General features: G+C 40.0%; 1 protein-coding gene across 3 annotated transcripts in view; it reads right to left on the bottom strand.

Annotated features, from left to right (window-relative positions):
- The window catches only part of LOC149149696 (histidine--tRNA ligase, chloroplastic/mitochondrial-like), a 271220-nt gene that overhangs the window by 72019 nt on the left and 178890 nt on the right, over positions 1-20311 (bottom strand). The window lies entirely within an intron of this gene.

Genomic DNA, 20311 nt, shown 5'->3' with positions numbered 1-20311 from the left:
TCGAATTCTCAACCAGCAGAAGATCCAAAGCAGAGAGGCAGCATAATAACCAGCAGGGGTGACACAAAAGCTGCCCAGGGTGACGCAGTATGACGTAGAGGCCATTGGAGAGTGACGCAAAGCCTCCCAGAGTTGAGGATCAGTCATGATTTCTCCAGTGACAGGGTGAGATCATTTCACCAGTCTTTTGTCCAGTATTTTCTCTGTAAAGGATTGCTAGTTAAGCATCCTAGATTTCTATTCAGATATTTCTCTTGCATAATAATAAACCTTCACAACTATTGCACCGGTTTTCCTGCATTGGGTTTTTTCGGGGACTATTGTATCTAAAAATAAGTGTGTCCTATGTATCTTGTTCTCTGCTCCGTTTTTTGCTTCATGAGATCAAATATTTAATTAGTGTAGGATGCAGAAGTAATTTGCTTCAGTGTTCAGAAGAATAACTTGATGAATGTAATTTAAAACTCAAGTAGGTGAAGTAGATTCAGATTTGATGCAATAGGGTTTCCTTTGAGTATAGGAATTTTCACATCTCTCAAATAAGAGATCAACTTCTTTCCATTGTAGAAGTCATACCTGATAGAGAGCTTGTGCAGATGACCCTTGGAGGACTCCCCATGTGGTGAGAGACATTCATTACAAGTATTAGTTGCAGGAAAAGGATCTCTTCGTTTGATGAGCTTTTGGGCAATTGCAACCAAGAAGAATCCAGGCTCATTTCCAAAGGAAGAATCAGAGACAAGAAGGAGAACCTACAGCCTTTGCAACCAATGTCAAGAAAGGAAAGGGAAAAGGAAGATCTTCAAATGGAAGTTAAAGAAACATTCAACAATAATAAAAGGGACTTGTCCAAAGTCCAATGCTATAGATGTGATAAATTTGGCCACATTGTCTGAGATTATCGTGATAGAAGAAATGCTCAAAGGCCCAACAACAACAACAATGGCAGCAACAACAACTTCAACAAGCGAAAGTGAGGAAGAGATCCTACAGCCCATGCAACTGTTGAAGAGTCCCAGCACCCTCAAAAGAGGTCTAAGAACACAAGGTATGACAATAATGTTGCTAATACTCAATATGAATATTATCTTGTTGCTACTCTTTCTAGATCATCTTCAAATACCATTGATAGTTGGTTGGTGGTTTGTGGGGCATCTACACTCTTTACTAAGTATCATGAACTCCTCTAAGATTTGGTTGAGAGGGGGACTAATTTAAAAATTATACTGGGGGATAATTCTACTCATCCTGTCAAAGGGTCTGGCTCTGTTTCTTTTCAGTAAGATTCTAGAGAAACCATTCATTTACATGATGTGTTGTATGTGTCGAGCTTGAGGAAGAATCTTGTCTCCATGCCTGCTCTGAAAGACAAAGGATTCAGAGTTGCATTCATTAATGGAAAGGTCCTTGTTTGGCCAAGGAGATCTAACTTGAGAGAAAACTTCACACTTGGTGTCAGAAATGAAGGCCTATACAGAGTTTGTCGACGACCAATTCAAGCATTTTTCAATGACACCACTAATCAATGTGAGCATTGGCACCAAAGATTTTCTCACCTTCATTACAAGGCTTTGCCTGACTTGAGCAGGATGGTTTCAGGGATTCCCCGTATTCAGGTTGATCATGAAGGTGTATGTTAGGGATGTGCTAGTGGAAAGAATGTCAAGGGACCATTCCCTTCTAGTAGCAACAGATCTAAAGAGATTCTTCAACTTATTCATTCTAATCTTTGTGGGCCCATGCCAGTGACATCTCTTGGAGGATATCTCTACTATGTGATATTTGTTAATGAATTCTCCCGTAAAACATGGATCTTCTACTTGAAAACCAAGGATCAAACCTTCAACTTGTTCAAGGACTTCAAAGCTCTCATGGAAAATCAAACTAGAAAGAAGATCAAGATCCTAAGGACATATAATGGAGGTGAATACACTTCAAATGATTTCAAAGATTTGTTCCATACAACCCTCAACAAAATGAAGTTGTTGAGATGAGGAATAGGTCCATCTTGCAAGCAGCCAAAGCCATGATTCATGATTAAAAGCTTCCTATGTTTGTGTAGGGAGAAGCTACAAATACCGCATTATGTCCAAAATAGGAGTCCTCATCAAGCCTTGGGAGACAAGACTTCTGAAGAAGTATTTACAGGTGTGAAATCGGAAGTTGGACATTTGAGAATCTTTGGCTACCCTATCTACTTTCATGTACCGAAGGAGAAGAGATCAAAGCTAGAGGCTTCAGGAAAGAAAGGTACATTTGTTGGTTATTGTGAAAATTCTAAAGGTTACAAGATATATGTGTCAGGCCAAAGGAACATTAAGTTCAGTCGGGATGTGACCTTTGATGAAGATGTTGCCATTGGAAAAGAAACGAACTCTCGTGTCCCAGCCAGCATTGAGAGAAGGGATGATTCTATGGATGTAGATGCAAAGCCATCCATGCATGAGCCCGACTTTACAGGTGAGCCTATGGCACCCATGGCTCCCTTATGTAAGAGCCCTAAATTCAAAATACCAGAATATGTAATTTAAATACAGAATTTAAATAATGTATCTAATGACTACCAACCTATCTGCTCTGCTGCAAATCTGTCTGCTCTACTACAATTCTTGTTCCCGCTGCATTACCAAAATGGCCAAAACCTCCTTGCTAAACTGGGTACAACCTAGGTACTCAGTCTCGGAATGATTTCCAATCGAAGCAATCTAATCCCCCGTGCCCAAAAACTCCAGTACAATCAAGACTCCTTCCTGTCTCCTTCCTGTCTGTGCCTCTGTGTTAAAATTGTTCTCCTTCCTCCCTTCAATACTATGCTCCCAAGCAGCAAAAAGATCCCCCTTTCAGTCCTACTCCCTTCTCCTTTTATTTCTTAGAACCACCGCTTATTTATCTTTCATTGCCTTGGTTGTGTGCCCCCTATCTTATTACGTGGCTCCTTACCGTGAATTAAAGAGGGAGTCATGTTTTATTGACACTCATCACTTACGTAGTGTTTTTGTGATTAATATTTATTTAATATTTTATTATATTATAACTTTTAATGTTTAACCTTTAGTATAAAGTTACTTCTTTTATAACAATATACTCCTTTTAAAACTTTAGTAATTTAAATTTAGAACCTTTGGATAATGTTCTATGGTTACTTATTATGATAACGACACATACTAAAATACATATTCCAGTATATTATTTTTTTGTGAGTTAGATATTTATTTAATATCTTCAACAATTACATCATTTATCTTGTGCTTAAAATGTCTTTATAATTTAATATGGCTACTAGTGCAGTGTAGGCGACGCATGCATGTGTAGCTATCATATGCATGCATCGTCTGCATGCTAATAATTCACATATCGTTTATATTGGTAGATGGGTCATTACACCTTAGATCCTCCTCCTTGTGATCCTCCCACAAGGAAGAGACCCTTGTGGCTTTGTGATACATTACAAAATGAAAAGAGACATTCAACCCTGAGAGGCACCTTCAGAGAGATCAAGCAGCTCGCAGATATCGGGGATATGTTGCTTTGATGAGCAACATCATACAATCTGAACCTTGTAGCTATGAAGAAGCAGTGAAGGAACTGTTGAGAAATCTAGGGCATTAGGATTAGGAGATTTCTCTTTGATGATAACTACTTGTGAATGATTTTTACTTCTTCAGATTAGGATCTTCTCTTTACTTATATTATTATTGTGCTCTTTTTCATCAAACAGTTACCAAAGCATAAACAATAAAGAGACAAGAGACACAGAATGTAGGCGATCAGCCAAGGCCAAAACCTCTCCAACTTGAGAGGAAAACCCAAATGAATTCTTCTTCTTATAGAGACTTCAATTGACGAATATCAAGACCAAGACCCTTGACCTATTAACCTCTCCAAGACCAAGTCACAAGGCTTCCTTGTTTAACTTCTTCTTTCTTGAGTCAATGATAGTCAAACTTCTTCCTCCTCCCACTTCCCTCGGCTAACCTTCAAATTTTGGTCCTCAGCTCAAATTTGTTCCTTTTGGCCCTCCTTTAGAAACCCTAGTTGCAGCACTTGACCTCGTTTTATATCTTGATCTCCTTCGCTTGGATAGAAGGACTTTCTCCTACAACTCGACTTGATGAGTATCTTCTTTTCTTCCTTGATTCGACTTCTAAATGGACTGTATAGACCTCAACTCTCTTTCTGCAGTAGATACCTTTGACTTCCTCGCACGTGTGAAGAGTTCTTGCCCAAAACAGATCTGAATTTATCTTGGCTTTCTTTCCTTCTTCTTTTCCTTGATGGGAGACTCCTTCTCCTAGTCTTTTCGCACTTCTCTTCTTCTCTTGGATGCTTGTTCGAATGTGTATTAAATGGAGGCCGAGTATCTTTATATATAGTGGAATGTCTCTCAAAATAAGCCAACTTGAGCCATTGGGGAGCTGACTTGAGTCATGGGGAAGCCGACTTGCCATCCCAGAAGCATCATTTTCTCCTTTTGAAGGCCGACATGAGGGAGGGCTTGTGACGAGGTCTTGGAGGGTTTGTAGCACAATCAAATTTGCTTTTTACAATGTGTAATATGGCCAAATGGGTCTTCAAAATTTGACATTGACTCTATGGATTTTATGACATGATGACCAATCCTAAAATCTCACAATGGGAACCTTAACTAAATAAAATTCCTTGAGCAAGAACTCATGCATTACAAAATATAATTTTATTTTTCTTCAACTACATAAACTACATAAAATCATGATTACAAATGTCATTATGAAAACCAAACTTAGTTACACTTTTCAACACTCCCGCTTAACTAGGGAGGTATTCGTAATCTACACAAGGTCCTTGGACATGCTCAATCTAAAGAATTCTCATAAGAAGAGTCGAATTGGTAACCCATTTGTAGAGCATCATATCAACCAGCATTGTCACATAGCAAGGTGTTGACTAACAACTCTCTCTCTCTCCACAAGATTAGAGCTCAACGCTGGCAAGACCAATGATGTATAGACACCCTAATCATTCTCTCTTGGAACACACCCTTCCGGGATCTCAGAGTGTGTTCCACTAGGACTACTCTTATCTTGGATTCCCAACCCTCAAAGAATATCGGTCCTCTATGACTACTCTTGTCTTGGATGCCCTAACTCATCCTAAAAGAGTATCGGATGCCAGATGTTTACCCAATCCTCCATTATGTCTTCCCAATTGAAGACAAGAATGATGTGTCTATCTCTCCCTCTCAATTTAGGGAGGACATACCCATTCCACTGAAGAAATGTACCTAAGCTCCCTCTTAACTAGGTACTTGACTCCAACAGCTCTTCAAGTGGAGATCATGGAATAACCAGCTACTTGTATAACTCCTTCCTTTGATGTCATTAATTTCTTCTTTTTCATAGAGTCTACATCTTTTGGGACTTCCTTGTAGGGCACAGACCATCCATCACTTTCGTCCATGAGTCAGGCATGTCATCATTTCTTTCATTGAAAAGTGATCCATTAGTCCATATCTGGTCTTTCTTCATGCCATGTTTCCTTAAGGATCTTTCATCCTACATCATGGTCATCAGTGGTGGAAGACATCCACAACTCTTCCCTTGGCAGCCCTGCATAAGCCCATCCAAATATTATTCAAAAATAAGAAATGAACATTAAATCAAAATAACCTTTGTGATGGTCTTTCATCATGACATCTTCCTGTTTGCATCAACATCCTGCATACATGTTGACACATCTCCAAAAGATATACATTGTCAAGGGTCTCCTTTTTCAGACTTCATCAGGGTCTTCATATCTTTCATGGAGATATCATAGTCAAATCTCTCAGTCCTCGGATGTTGATTGCCTTCTTCATAGTTGCATATTTCACAATCTCTTCCTTTCTTCACACATTTCCTTCCAAGAACTTTTGATCATAGTTCCTCCAATTAATGTCAACCACCTCATATTTCATATGAGGACATATTATGTTGATTTCATCTAGTCAATGTGTGACCCATGCCTTCCTGCATCCTTTCAATGGAGGAGATCCTTTTCTCTTGATCATGCTCTCGAGATAGAGCATTTATCCATGTTACCTGCAACCATATGACATGACTCTAGTTTATCAAATACAAGCATGCATACCTCATTTTTCTTTTGGGTCATATATACTTCATTCGGCACCTTCCTTCATTGAAAGAACTTCAATTCCTTGACCTGCTTCACTTCTTTTGACATCATAACATCATCCCAAGAATTCCTACAAGTTGGAGTTCTTGATGAAACCCTTGCTTCCTTCTAAATAGTGAATCTTCCAATGAAGGTTCCAACAGAGGATCTTAAGTATCCTCATTTAGCAAATGTTTCCTTTTGCCTGATGTATGATGAGTTTTGTACTAGATGACTTTTCTTCTTCTCATAAGCACCACTTATGCTTCTAATGAGGTTACCAAGAGCTATATCCTTTCATAGGTGATTTCCATAGACTATTATTTCAGCTATATTTCATGCTTCTCTATGATCAAAAGCTCTTTCTTTCAGTGCTTCTATGATGCCATGATGCATCATATCATGCTCCTTAGTGACTCATGATTGCCATATCTTACAATAGAAAAACTTTAAAAAAAATATAAACTTGAAAAGAACTAGGTGAAGAAGACTATTTCAATCATAGTAGAGATCTCTTACTTCCTCTTTCTTGGATTTCTTTTTTTCAGCGTCTTCCACTTCTTCAGTGATATGGGCTTCTTCTCTTCCTCTTTTGTTATTGTCCTTCTTAAGCTTAGGGCAATCTCTTTTGTAATGCTCATATTCTTGACATCCATGCATTGAATCTTAGCCAAGTTGTTCTTCTTTTTCTACAGACCAAACTTTCCAAATTTTCCCTTTCTTTGTCATTGTGGAATATGCTTGATTTTGTTCTTTTGATCCCACATCAGTTTTTTCCTTCACCCTGGTTTCTTCAATCTTGCATAGTGACCATAGATCCTGGAATGGAGCGGCTTCTTTCTTCCCATAAATGGTTGAAGTAAAGTTGCCCCATTCCTCTAGTAGTGCATTTAGTACTACGGTGGTCATCTCCTTGTCAGACATTATTTCTCCCAGATCTTGAAGTTGATCCCTTATTTCAGATATCCTCATAAAGTATGAGGCTATTCCTTCTTCTTTTGATATCCTTAGCTTGTAGAGTTCTTTCCTTAATGAGATAACTTCTCCTGCAGTGCTTACGGAAAACAACTCTACCAATTTGTCATATATTTCTTTTGAAGTTTCAAGTTTAGATACATATGGGATGAGGGGATCCTTAATGGATTCTATGAGAATCCTTTGAGCCCTTACTTCCCCTTTCATAAACTTTGCAAGTGCTTGAGCATCTTCTTTCGATGGTTTGGTGATTGAGCCTTTGACATGTTCCATGACCTCATTTTCAATGAGATTCAAATCTGTCCTCTTCTTCCATGCAAGATAGTTTGAAGCCCCAACCAATTTGTTGCTTTCCTTGCAAAAATACATTTTGACAGATTCAGATGTAGACATAAATATACTTACTTGTGAAGATGCTTCTTCCACTTGTTGCCTCCTTGAATTTGATGATGATATAGATAATAGAGAACTTCTCCTTAATGAAGATAGTTCTCTTCAAGAATGATCCTTGACTCCACAAAGAGGGAGATCACTTTAGATCCTTTGATGGCAATGTCGTTGTCGATGATGATCAATGATGACTTCTTGATGATGTCTTGATGCTTCTTGGATAATCTTCTTCAATGATAAGGACCTTGCTTCAACAAGAGGGAGATTGCCTTAGAACCTTTTAAAGATGATGACAACGTCCTTGATCTTGCTTCTCTTGGATGAATAGTCTTCAAGATACTTTGATTTGTAGGTCTCTTCAACTTGAGTAGGGTCTTTGTGGTATTTTGAGGATCCCAAGACTTTTCTAGTGTAGACTTCTTCTTCGATCTAAGGTAGTGACACTTCTTTGTAGATATTGACTTTGCTTTGATATCCTTCGAGATTTGATCCTTGAGTGTTTGTGTGTCCCTTGATGAGATGCCCTTTCCTTGATTTGTCACCTTAGCTCTAAAACCATGTTGAGAAATCTAGGGCATTAGAATTAGGAGATTTCTCTTTGATGATAACTGCTTCTGAATGCTTTTTACTTCTTCAGATTAGGATCTTCTCTTTACTTATATTATTATTGTGTTCATTTTCATCAAATAGTTACCAAAGCATAAACAATAAAGATACAAGAGACACAAAATGTAGGCGATTAGTCAGGGCCAAAATCTCTCCAACTTGAGAGGAAAACCCAAACGAATTCCTCTTCTTATAGAGACTTCAATTGACAAATATCAAGACCAAGACTCTTGACCTATTAACCTCTCCAAGACCAAGTCACAACGATTCCTTGTTTAACTTCTTCTTTCTTGAGTCAATGATAGTCAAACTTCTTCCTCCTCCCACTTCCCTCGACTAACCTTCAGATTTCGGCCCTCAATTAGAAACCCTAGTTGCAGCACTTTACCTAGTTTTATATCTTGATCTCCTTCCCTTAGATAGAAGGACTTTCTCCTACAACTCGGCTTGATGAGTATCTTCTTTTCTTCCTTGATTTGACTTGTAAATGGACTGTTATAACACCCTCCTCCCACATCTACCCAAGTAACCGGCCAATCGCGGTAAACATGTGACGAGAAGTTACTATGGTATGATTTGACTCCCTATGTGTCAGTTAAGGAAGTGGAACGATGGAAACACACCATACAAACCTTCCACATCAGCAACAGAACTCCCAAGAAGCTTCCTGACCACTTAGGTAACCAGCCCCTGAGACCAACTGAAGTTTTAGACCATTAAACCCTCGGACACTCCCTTGACATGGACAAGCATGCGTCTAGGAGGCTCCAGACGCTCCCACAGCATGGGTATGCATGTGTCTAGGGATTTTTCTCCTCAGACCTATGCCTGCGACTCCGGGATTTGTGCCACTTTTTCAAGCTCAGAGCCCAGGTCACTGCAGAGAACTGAATGACAGGTTCAAAAATGAATTATCACAACCGAACAAAAATATATTTGCAAAAACACTGACAAGGACTAGACTGGACCCCTACTAGCCATGACAAGCATTTCATCAAACATGTCACAAATATGTAATCTATAGGTTTAAACAACAGATCTGAGCATAGGGGTCTCATACTCATCCGAGAATCGCTAAGAAGCATTGATGCCTCAACACACTAGCTACAGTTTCATCCATTAGGCCATAGATACATTGTTCATTCATTTACAGGTAAACATGACAAGAGCCATACATAGCCATTGTCATAATACATGTTCATAAACAACATAATAGCAACAGAAATACAAAGGAAACAACAGCCATATAATCCACATATAAACCAGTATAATACTCATGAAATAACAAGGAAAAATAACTTCATATTAATGATGCAAAGGCCAACTAGGTTCGAGACTTCCACGAACCACCCGACTGTAGACATGGTTGAGCCAAATCTCTCTTCAGCCAGTCACCCCCATGCCATATTCTAAGCATGAATGTAAGATCTCATAAAACACATCAACCAAAATCATCCAGGGCTTCTAAAGGCCAAACCACCTCAACCCATCAAACAGTGATTCCACCTCACGGTCAGACATCACAAACCATCACCAGATTGGTCTCTACCCAAGCCTTCCAGGGCTCCAAAGCATTTGTTCCAACCAAGGCTTCCAAGACTAGTAACTCAACCCACAACTTACTCCGGGCTTCCAGAGCATTTGTCCAACCAGGGCTTCCAGGACTAGTAACTCAACCCACCAAGGGCTTCTAGAGCGTTTTTCCAACCAAGGCTTCCAAGACTAGTAACTCAACCCAAGTTTTTATAGGGCTTCCAAAGCGTTTGTCCAACCAGGGCTTCCAAGAACTAGTAACTCAACCCAAGCTAAAGGAAACATGAGAACCAACCAAAAAAACAAGGAAATAAACCCACAACACCATGGCTATCCAGGAAATGGCAAGGCTAGGAAAATCCATTGTCAATCCAAGCAATCCTCCATGCCAATGACAGATCATGACCAATAAACCACATGCATATGCCATGCATGCCAAAACTAGTGAGGAAAACATACATGCAACTCGATACCTGCAAGCAAAACCCGTTGTAGTTGTTGATCCCAATGTGCTCTTGAAGCTTTCATGTTCTTCCTTTGCCTTCTTGCTCCAAAACTCCAAGTATGCCACACTCTCCAAGAGTGCTCCAAGAAAGCTCTAAGTGTCCAAGAGTATATGAGAAAGAGAATAAAGAGAGAGCACCAAAATTGAACTGACAAAAGTCTGTGAACTAGTCCTCAGAAGCCTTTTTATTAATGAGGCCTCTATTTTCTTCATTTTCCATTATTTTCCTTATTTTCCTCCTCACCTGCAACTTGTGACCTTTCACCTCCCTTTTCTCCAAATTTCCATTAATTTCATAAATAAATGTGTCAAAAATGCCATTTCACCTTTCCAAAGCCTTTGCCATTGCTTTTGCCAATTTCCTTAGTCATTTATCAACCACCAATGATCCCCATCACTATGCTTTTACCCGACATTCAGCATGGAATAAGTGTCCCATCAACCGTGGTTATTATTTTGCCTTTACTAACTTTTATTACATGGAATTTTCACCAGGGTTGTTACAACTGTATAGACCTCGGCTCTCTTTCTGCAGTAGATACCTTTGACGTCCTCCCACATGTGGAGTTCTTGCCCAAAACAGATCTAAATTTATCTCAACTTTCTTTCCATCTTCTTTTCCTTGATGGGAGACTCCTCCTAGTCTTTTTTCACTTCTCTTCTTCTCTTGGATGCTTGTTTGAATGTGTATCAAATGGAGGCCGAGTATCTCTATATATAGTGGATTATCTCTCAAAATAAGTTGACTTGAGCCATGGGGAAGCCGACTTGCCATCCTAGAAGCATCATTTTCTCCTTTTGAAGGCTGACATGAGGGAGGGCTTGTGAAAGGTCTTGGAGGGTTTGTAACACAATCAAATTTGATTTTTATAATGTGTAATATGCCCAAATGGGTCTTCAAACTTTGACATTGACTCTATGGACTTTATGACATGATGACTAATCCTAAAAGCTCACAATGGGAGCCTTAACTAAAATAAAATTCCTTGAGCATGAAACCCATGACTCAAGCATTACAAAAAATAATTTTATTTTTCTTCTTTACATCAATTACATAAAATCATGATTACACATGTCATTATGAAGACCAAACCTAGTTACACTTTTCAACGGGAACATGTTTGGAGAGATGCCATGGCCAAAGAATATCAATCCATCATAAAAAATGATGTATGGGAGGTCGTTCCAAGACCTAAGGGGAAGTTTGTTGTGACTTCCAAGCGGGCATATAACATTAAACATGTAATTGATGGTAGAATTGAGAAGTTCAAAGCGACGTACAGGGCTAGAGGATTCTCCCAGAAAGAGGGAGAAGATTATGATGAGTTATTTTCACCTACTTCCCGATACACTACCATCTACTGTATTATTTCTCTTGCTACACATCAGGGTTGGAGTCTTCATCAGATGGATGAGAAGACAGTGTTTCTTCACGGCATACTTAAGGAAGAAGTTTACGTGGAACAACTGTAGGGCTTTGAGGAATATGGCAGTGAAACCCATGTTTGCAGATTTAAGAAAGCCCTCTATGGATTGAAGCAAGCCCTAGGGCTTGGTATGTTTGGATTGATGAATACTTGATGAAGTTGGGAATCAACAAAAACAATGTTGATCAGAACCTCTACTTCAAGGTTGTCCAAGGTATGCCTTTGATTTTGGTTTTATATGTTGATGATTTGTTCATGATAGACGTAGAGCCTCTGATCATCCAATGTAAGACGAAGTTTGCCTCTAAGTTTGAGATGAAATATCTTGGGTTGATGCACCATTTCTTGGGCTTAAAGGTGTGGTGGAGATCTAAAGAGATTTTTCTTAGCCAAGAAAAATATGTTGTCAAACTCTTGGAGAGATTTGGGATGGTGAATTGCAAATCCATGGCCACACCAATGGAGGCAAACTTCAAGAAGCTATGTGGTGAAGCTACGAGACCAGATCTAGCAGATCCTTCTATGTACCAGCCGCTGATAGGGGCTCTGATGTTTCTGGTCAACACCAAACCTTATATATGTTTTTCTCTTAACACCCTGAGCCAGTTCATGGTGGAACCTTTGCATGCTCACTGAGTGGCCACAAAACATGTGTTGAGATATTTACATGGGACAATCAACAATGGACTAAGATATGCCTCCGCCGATGATTTGAGACTGCATGGTTATACAGATGCAAATTGGTTTGGGAGCGTCACTGACAGGAAGAGCACGACAAGGTGTTGTTTTAGCCTGGGACCTGTCATGATTTCCTGGAAGAGTAGGACGCAGAAATTTGCCGCTCTCAATACAGCCGAGGCAGATTATATTGCAGCTAGTATGGCCAGATGTGAGGCAGTGTGGTTGTGAAAGCTCTTTGCAGAGTTGTTTGATCATGTGCCAGATACGACCATAATATACTATGACAATCAAAGCAAGATCAGACTTTTAGAGAATCCAATATTCCATGGCAGGTCAAAGCACATCGAGATTAAGTACCACTACATGAGCGACATGGTACAAAGAGGAGCAGTGAGGCTCCAACACATCTCAATTGATGAGCAATTTGCAAATATTCTCACCAAGCCTTTATCGAAAGCAAAGTTCATATTCTTCAGAGAGAAACTTGGAGTGTAGGAGAATGTATCCCTCCCCGAGAGGGAACACTGTTGATCGAGAACACTGAGCATATGATCTTCACCTAGTTTTTTGACTAGCCATGGACTTGGTGAGGGGGGAATGAGCAGCGAAGCTCTTGGGTATGAGGGTACTCCTTGAAGCGATGAACTTGGCTTGTTAGTTTTTGTAGCATCGGGTGGTGTTCTAGTCTCAAACTTTGCGGAGAGGATAAAACACATGAGTTCTCCAAAACCCAAAAATCATTTTTGGAAATTCCACCTAGAGACAGCGTAATTAAATTAATTGATTGATAATTAAAAATTACGTAAGTCTAACATAGGGAAATCAATTAATTAATAGGAATTAATTGAGAAATGTGAGAATTCTCTACAAACTCACATGGCACGACTTAGAGATGATCTCAGCCATTGACTAAGATTTAATCATGGTCGTTGAAGTCTTCACTGGAGATTATAAGTGGAGGTCGATGGGTAGATGGAGAATACACCAAAGCAGATACTCAGTGATCAAGGCAGTTCATTTTTCCAATAGTGGGTGATTCAGCAGTGAGATCGAGCCAGTGATCGAGTAGCAGGTGGCAGAGAAGCAAAGTAGCAGATTTCCGAAGGAGTTTCCAGTTCCAGAAGAGTCAAGAGAGGAGGTCGTATTATTTCTCCAGGAGGCTGCACAGTAGCCTCAAGAGGGTAGATCGATTTAGCAAAGGAAGACTTCAATTCAGTTGTTGGTGGTCGGGAAAATTCCCAGTAGGCTAAGTGAATCACTTCTAGGGGCAGAAATAGGTAGGGCGTCTAATTCAGACAGAGCTCTGAGCATTTGTACAAGAGACTACGCAGACGTGGACACAGATCTTTCCAAGAGTCATTTTTTGAGCCCAGATTGTGGTTGGATTGCTTGTGCAGGAGGGTACCATTGCCAGTATTGAGGGTATCATTGCCAGTATTTCTCTCAAATTGAATTGCTAGATTATGCATCCAAATTATTGTACTCAAATTTATTGTTGCATAATAATAAAACCCTCATTTGTTGCACCGGTTTTCCCACATTAGGTTTTTCTGGGGACAATTGTCGAAAAATAACGATGTCAATTTTGTGTGTGAATGCTCTATATTTCTCAGCTCTGCATATTCTATGTAGCGTAATTTTTATTTGTGAAGAATTGTAGTGTGAATTATTCATTGTTTGTCGTAGCAAATAAATTGTTTAATAATTAACCAGTTAGAAGAATAATTTCAAGTTGCTACATTTCAAGGAATTTTCACATGATATCAAAGCGATTTTAATTGGATCAGTTGCTCAAAGGAGAAGAAATTTGTTGTTCAGAGTGAGCAGCAGCACAATTTCTCCATGGTTTGCGCAGAGCCCAAGCTAGGCACTTGGAGTAGCAGAGTAGAAGTTTGATTTCTAGTTGCAAAGTGGCAAGAAAAGTTTGAATTGCTCATAGCAGAGCTCCAACAGGTAGAGGTAGAGCCGAAAAGTAATTCTAGATAGCAGTGCAACAGAATTGTTGAGCATATTCGAGCGAAAGAAGAGAATTAGCACACGGAATTATACTTAGGATGTCTTCAGTAGATTCCTCAGATTTCTCCAGTATGGCCATAGACAGATTTGATATTCAGGGAGCTACAAAATTGTCTTCCAGATTGGAAGACAAAGTTGCTCAAATAGCTTGCTTATCTGGCATAGCTTCACAAGGTGTCTGGTATATAGATAATGGAGCATCAGCTCACATGATAGGGGTTAGAGAATATTTCTCTAGCTACAATGCAAAGCAGATGGACTTCTAGATAATGATAGGAAACAAGACCAAGTGTACTCCAGTGGGGAGAGGTACCATCAATCTTCAGAGGGAGTCAGGAGCAAGTACTAGCATTACAGATGTACTGCATGTGTCGGGATTGGGTATGAACCTGATTTCAGTATCCCCGTTACAAGATAAGGGATATGATGTCCACTTCGTAGGGAAGGTATTCATCAAATACCCAAACTAGAAGAGGGTGAAACAGATCGGAGTTCGAAGCAACAGGTTGTACAAGTTGCAACTCAATTCTCCAATGGCACTGGTAGGCAACAATAGTAACAAAGGGAAAAACATGAAAGAACTATGGCATAGGAGGATGGGTCATTTACACCATGGGGCACTCAGAATCAAGATTGCGAGAGGGCGCCCCCCCCCTCGAATTTGCTCTTGAATTGTGCTCCGCTCGAGAGCGGATGGGGAGCGACCACAGGAGTGCGCTCCCGAATTTGCTCCCTACAGGGAGTAAATTCGGGAGCGCGAGTAAATTCGAGAGCGCGCTCCCTTAAAAAAATTTACACTCCCTTTTTTTAAGGGAGTGGTCACTCCACGACCGCTCCCTTTTGCTCCGGGAGCAAAACATTATAGGGAGAGAACGGGGAGCAATCACTCCTTACTACTCCCTCCTTTAATTTTTTGCTCCTGCCAGCAAAAAGGTCACATGGCAGAAGGATGATGAACAGGGAGGGAAGGGTAGGAGAAAAAAGTTTAAAAACCCTCCTCCCCTCCCATTATTCATCATTTGACTTTGTGAGAGAGCAAGAGAGAGCTTGGAGCTTGAGTTGAGGAGGGAGATTGAGGGAGCTTGAGGAGCTTGCAAGGGAGATTGGAGCTTGGGATTGAAGACCAAAGAGGTAGGATCTACACTCTAATCTAACATTTGTGTTTTTTATATGTTCATTAATAAATGAAATGTTCTCTTCTCTCTTTCCCATTCCCATTCCTCCATTTTATTGCAGGCAAAAAACTTCAAACATCATGGCTATATGGCTTGACATTCTCTTGTTGTTGGTTCCTTTCTTTGTTATTATGGTGTTGGAGAGTAGAAGAAGGAGGTTTGATCATGATGAAAAGGATGACGAAGTGGGTTTTAGTGGATTTGATGAAAACCCCGGACAGAAGGAGTACCTTGGTGTGGTGGAAGAGGAGAGTGGAGATGAGGGCACCAAAACCAAACCAGACCAAACCCCATTGTGGAAATATGTTTCTAGGCTTGAAGGAGGGAAAGGGGGTGGAACAACTAAATTAACATGCCTCCATTGCAAAAACATTTACACAGGTTCATACAGTCGTGCCAGAATGCACCTCTATGGGAAGAGGCCATGGGATGGGGATAAAGAAATAGGAATCAGAGCTTGTGTAAGTGTGTCAGCAACATAAAGAGCCAAATACATAAGGGAAGAGGAGGAAGCCCAATGCAGATCTAAAAGATCAAAGGGTGTCTTTGAACATAGCCCACAATCACATGCACAAAGAACTCCATCAACATCCTCCCATTGCAGTGGATATGGAGGCACAGGAACAAACATCTCTTTAAGGCGTAGAACCATATTAGATTTCATTGATGAAGGGTGTAGGAATGTTGTGGATTCAAAAATTTACCGGTTTCCCTATGCATGTGGGATACCATTCAGTGTTCTTCGCTCACCTTATTGGCATGAACTAGTTTCTACCATTAATGATGCCCCAAAAGGATACAAAAGCCCTGGGTATCATTGTTTTAAAAACCGGCCGTTTCGAAACCGAAACGGCCGAGTTGATCCGAGTTGATGCTGTTGGGAGTGACCCGGCCTTGGAAACGGTCCGGTTGGCCGAGTCACCCATGACTCGGCCGAGTCATTCAATGACTCGGCCGAGTCATGGGTGACTCGGCCAACCCGGCCGTTTCCAATATGACTCGGCCGAGTCACAAAGGGACGGCCCTCCACACGTAAACAGCATTTAAAAATTGATTTTTTTGGGATTTTTAAATTGTTTAATGTTTGTTTTGGATCTCAAACTGTTATACCAACCACTGTCTTACTAGAGCTCTGCTATATCGTTATAAGTTGTGCATTATTGTCATGCATATGTATAGATTATATATATAGTATATACTGTGTCAACTATTATGTATAGATTACTGCTATGTTTAATATGTATACTGTTATGTAGGCTGTGTATACTATGTAAACAACCAAGTCAAGAGATCAAGTGTTGAATCAAGTTGTTGATGAGAAACTGCACTGTTCTGAGGCCTTAAGAGAATATCAATCATCGCAACAAAACTAGAAACCAATGATTGGCTTAGTGCATATGATCCACAACATACCTTTGTACCAAATCACAACGAAATTTGAAGTCAATGATTGGCGTGGTGCATTTATTTCTTGAAGTTACTCACTGATATACAAAGTGATTACTGCCACTGTCTTATAGTGAGAGTCAACAACATATATTGACAATCGGATGTCAATGTCTTGCAGAAGTTTCGTTTATGCAATAAGGTATCGTCCAAATTACAATTGAAATGTCAAACGATGCCCTGGATGAGGGCCTACTCTTGCACTCAACAGAATACCTAAGAGACTCAAAGTTACAAAACAAATTAATGCAAAAAGGACCTAAACAGTACTATGTTGCTGGTTATAAGGCCTAAAATCTGCAGTTAATATAACTTTTCCTCAAGCCCTACTACACATGTCCGAGCCCTAAACACTTTACTTGAGTCTTCAGTGCAAATGATTATCCACAGTCAAGCATAAGTCCTGTAGTTCATTGTTAGTGGATGTCGAGTTCTTTGGAGCAGGTCTGTAATAAAATTCTGGGTGTGCAATTGAAAAGGAATCCCAACCGAATCACAAGGGAAAAAGGAAGAGAACAGATCTTAAGGATAAAATAACCCTAGACTCAAGGTAAAACAACACCAGCGGATCAAAAATACAATAAAGTTCTGAAATTATACTCAAAGAATTACCCAAACAAATTCCATTGGAACACACAAAGGAATACAAATTGAAACCCTTACCTTGACACCTAGAGCTACTGTATTTTTTTTTCACTGTTCTGATGATGATGATCCAGAGATTGGTCGAGATGATCTTGGCTCCTCTGGCAGTAGCTACTAGCCAGTAGTAGTGTAGCTGCTAGCAGTGCTGCAGTAGTACTAGTATTGGAGTCTGGTCACCATCACAGTTTACTTTTGTTGTAGAGGCCATTTCTAGCCTCCTTGGTTATTTGTATTTTGTTTTGAGTCTTTGATCATGTATGACAGTTGACTATGTAATTGTATTGCCATTGGGTACCATTTTGATATAATGGATTGGTTCATGAGCCTACTTTGATCATATGTTGTCTTCCATCTATATTATAATGCTGTGTGTTTGGAAACATGAATGAAAATCTTTAAAATTATGTTTAAAATATTTAAAATTATGTTTTTTAATAAAAAAAATAAATATTTAATGTATTTTTTACAACGACCAAGTCATTGAAATCGAGCCGGCCGAGTCATTACCAGTTCGGAGTCGGAGTCGGAGTTGGAGTCGGAGTTTTAAAACATTGGTTAGTATCCATAATAAGCCAACATGAGATAGTGAACTGTTGTGTCTCTTTAATTGAGCCGACATGAATGCTTTTTATATCGTTTGAAGGCTGACTTCTTCAAGAGGGATTGTGCTTGTCTTTGGAGGGTTGTTAGACATTTCTATAGACTTGTATGCATTGAACATAAGATCAAGAAGAGCTTGTTCTTACATGACATTGATTCTTTGACTTATTAATAAATCCTAAGGCTCTCAATGGGAGCCATCTATACATAAAAATTCTTGCTCATGAAACCCATGAAGCAAGCATAATAATTGTTTATTTTAGGTATGTTCTATGCTTAGTGCAATTTACTTCAATTTTTCATATTAACTCAATATCAGTTCCAGATCAGCGATCACATTTAGCATGATAGTAAATGCAAATAGAACATAAAAACAAATCGCAGAAGAACAAGCCAAGACAAGAGGACACAAGATGTGGCGCCTGCCAAGGACAAACCCCAATGTGGGGAAACCCTTGATCAATTCTTCTTATGTTCTTCAATAGTTCAGCACAGAGAGAGATAGTACATATACATCAGAAGTCAACATTTTGACTTATCAAAATAAGAGCAGATATCTTCTCTATGAAGATAACACATGAGGTGGTTAATCTGAACTCAGGTAAAGGCATACTACTTCATATGATTCTCCAAAGTGATTCCATCACCATGCTGCACCTATCACTGTGTTGCACCTTATCATCATGCTGCACCCGACACTGTGTTGCACCCAATCACTATGTTGCATCCTATATGTTGCGTTGTTGTACCCTTCATTGCACTATGCATACTGCAATACATCATCAACATGTTGCTGCAATGTATTCTTGTTGCTGCTATACATCCATGCCTATCATCACCATGATGTACCATTGTGCTGCATCATACTGCATTCATTGTGATGCACCACACTGCACCATGCTACCCACAATAGTCAATGCATTCATTATCCACGCTGCATCCATCCAAGTATGTTGCATCTATATTGTCCATCATCACTGTGTTGTACACTGCAATATTGTATCCAATTACCAGCCTTAGCTGCTTGCTATGGCTTGCAGCCTAGCAGAGCAGCTAGGCTATAGTTACACACTCCTTCAACAGGTCTTCATGACATAGTGTTAAGGACAACGTTCAAACTCAGAGATAGAGGACCTTCTTCATTAAGATTATCTCTTATGACAGCATTAGGCTTCTTTCATATTTAGGCAGTGGAGAGCTTCTCTAGGATAGCAACCAATTGTTTATGACAGTCCTCTAATAGTCCTCCTTAATTGCCTCTAACAGTCCTCTACCAGTCCTTCTAACAGTGCTCCTTAACTGCGGATAGAAGCCTTTAATGACAGTGTATTAAGGACACCTTATTACAGCGAATAAGGGCTAATGGTTGTGCCTTGATCTTGTAGAGAACAGCAAATAGGGCAACTCCCTTTAGCCCTGCGTTTAGATGTTTGAGGGCTTCCTTATGACAGCGTTACATCTCCCTTTTGCCTACGGCCAGATCTCTTTCCAGTGAAGAGAATCCTTCTCCTATGGTCTCCATTATAACAGCGTATGAGGACCCTTGAAGATTGTGGATTAGGAGCTGCTCCCTTCATGACCTGTGGCTAGGGCATTAGGGACAGCGTATTAGGACCTTCTACCTTTAGTTGTGTGGATGCCTCTTTTACTGCGGCTAGGGCTCCCTCTAGGGTAGAGACCCTTTTCTTGGCTGCGTTGAGGGCTTACACCACTACCCTTCTTGACTGCGTGTTAGACCTCTTCATAGGCTATGTTAGGGCTTCTCCATAGGGCAGCGTTAGGGCTTCTTTGTGGCTGAGATAAGGGTTGTCCTCCATGACAGCGTAGAGCCTTCTCCATCACAACTTCTAGGGCATCTCCTATTAGGGCAGCGTATCACCTAGGGCACTCTCTCTAGATCTCATCTTCATCAAACCCAAAACAGAATGAAGAGAGATCACAAGAGTGTGTGTGACAAATGACTTAAAGTCCTCTTCTATTTATACTAAAACGTGGAGGATAAGTGGGGGCAATTTGGTTGTTGGCCGACCTTGACAAATTGTCCCATAACACAAATAAATTCATATCTCCATGAATACATGTCGGAATCGGATGATCTTTAGATCAATCCTAGACCTCTCGATGAGAGGAATCCAATAAATATATCAGCTGCCATGAATAAGTAGACCCACATGGAGTTTGGC

The sequence above is a fragment of the Pinus tabuliformis genome, chromosome 9 (genome assembly GCF_031772625.1).
Source record: "Pinus tabuliformis cultivar Carrire ecotype Pingquan chromosome 9, CPIR1, whole genome shotgun sequence".
Taxonomy (NCBI): domain Eukaryota; kingdom Viridiplantae; phylum Streptophyta; class Pinopsida; order Pinales; family Pinaceae; genus Pinus; species Pinus tabuliformis.
This window is presented reverse-complemented; position numbering and strand designations above follow the sequence as displayed.